The 2,382-nt window shown below is 35.6% G+C and overlaps 1 pseudogene; it reads right to left on the bottom strand.

Annotated features, from left to right (window-relative positions):
- Positions 1-2,119: 2,119 nt before the first annotated feature.
- Positions 2,120-2,289, bottom strand: LOC119599473 (annotated as a pseudogene).
- Positions 2,290-2,382: the final 93 nt, after the last annotated feature.

Here is a 2,382-nt window from a genome sequence, read left to right as displayed (position 1 = left end):
CTTGTTCCTGTTGACCATTCTTTTTGTGGGAGTCCGCTCGAAATCCTCGGTAATGTTATTCTATTTTTGATATCTCGTCCCAGCTTGCTTATTTTTGCCCGTTCGAATGGCATCCGCTTTGCCCTCGTGGTGTTTTGCGTGGGGGATGACTAACCTTCGAGTGTCTACGACACCTTTTCATCTCATAGATGTCCAAAGGTATAGAGTGAACTCCCATGGTTATTGACCATACACGGACTGAACTAGAAGGCAGCAGTTATTTTGTATAGGGTGAACTCCAAAACCTTTGACCATATACGGTCTGACTACACGATACAAGGCAGCATATATATATTATATATATATAATAATATATATATATATATATATAATATATATATTTTAGAGAGAGAGAGGGGAGAGAGAGAAGAGAGGAGAGAGAGAGAGAAGGATAAGTCCGATATGCGAAGCTTAGCCTCGCCCGGGCCCATGCCATGAAGGAGAGCCCGGCCTGTGTCGACTAATGCCGACCGCTCACATGTATCAGCTGATGCTGACTCGTCTGAAACCCAGTCCTTACCCGCCGTGGGGCCCAGCCACTGCAGTAACCTCCAGGCGACAGTTGCACTTCTCGCGCCTGGGCGGGGCGCGAACCGCCGACCCTCGGATGAGAGGCCCCACACGTTCCCACTGTACTAGCCTAGAGAGAGAGAGAAGAAGAAAGAGAGAGAGAGAGAGAGAGAAGGGGAGAGAGAGAGAGGAAAAAAAAGAAAAAAGAGAGGAGAGAGAGGAGAGAGAGAGAGAGAGAGAGAGAAGATAAAGAGAGAGAAGGAAGAAAGAGAGAGGAAAAAGGAATAGTATGTTTATTATAAAAATAGATAGGTATGTATATATAGATATAAATGTATACACACAACACACACACACATGTATTATACACTTAAGCAAAGTTTTTCAGAACGAATAATCTTGAAATGTTACACAAAACCCTGCACACATACACATACATACAAACACACAAAACACACACACACACATTCTTCTCAAGTAAAAAAGACTGAATTATGCTCGATAGATTACAGGTTATCTGCTAAAACTTCTGAATATATATATATATATATTTTATATATATATATAATATATATATATATATATGTATATTATATATATGTTTTATTATATATATATAATAATATATATAAAAATATATATATATATTATATATATATATTATATTTTATATATTAATATATATATTATATATACATATATACACACATATATTTATAGGAACAGAATCCCAGGTGTATGTATATTGCAATATAAATATATATATATAGATATTTAATATATATATATTAATTTTATAATATTTTATATATTATGTGTGTGTGTGTGGTGTGTTGTGTGTGTGTGTGGTGTGTGTGTGTGGGGTTTATTGCATATATACACACACCTGGGATAATGTTCCTATATTCGAAGCTTTAGCAGATAAACCGTAATCTGTCGAGCTTAATTCAGTCTTTTTTCTTGAGAAGAATGTTCGAATCCTGTGGCGTATATGTGTGTGTGTGCATGTGTGTACATTTCAAGATTATTCGTTCTGTAAACTTTGCGTAAGTGTATACATACATGCGCGTACGCGTGTGTGTGCGTGTGCGTGTGTGTGTGTGTACCTATATCCATATATCCGTATATCTATCTATCTATCTATCTATCTATCTATCTATCTATCTATCTATCTATCTATCTATATATATATATAATATATTTTATAATATATCATAATACATATACATATATATACATACACACACACACACCACACACACACACACACAAACACAAAACACACACACACACACACACCACACACATATATGAGTGGTGTTTGTGCTGTGTGTCTATTTACATATATATTATTTATAATATATATATATATATATATTAAAATATATATAATACATAATACATACATATAATTCTCAATGTTCATATATGTAAATATATAAAAATATATGAATATATATATATATATAATATATTATATATATATATATATATGTGTGGTGTGTGTTGTGGTGTGTGTGTGTGTTGTGTGGTGTGTGTGTTGTGTGTGTGTTTGTGTGTGGTTTTTTATTTGTGTGTGGTGTATGTGTGTGTGTGTGTGTGTGTGTGTGTGTGTGTGTGTGTGTGTGTTGTGTGTGCGTGGGGTGTGTGTGTACACAGATACATATTTTATGTAAATGTAAACACACACACACACACACACACAACACACACACATACAACACACACACACCACACACACACACATACACACCCCCACACAACACACACACACACACAGCAACACAAAACCCCACCCACCACCCCACAACACCACCACACACACACACACAC

The sequence above is a fragment of the Penaeus monodon genome, chromosome 42 (genome assembly GCF_015228065.2).
Source record: "Penaeus monodon isolate SGIC_2016 chromosome 42, NSTDA_Pmon_1, whole genome shotgun sequence".
Classification (NCBI taxonomy): Eukaryota; Metazoa; Arthropoda; class Malacostraca; order Decapoda; family Penaeidae; genus Penaeus; species Penaeus monodon.
This window is presented reverse-complemented; position numbering and strand designations above follow the sequence as displayed.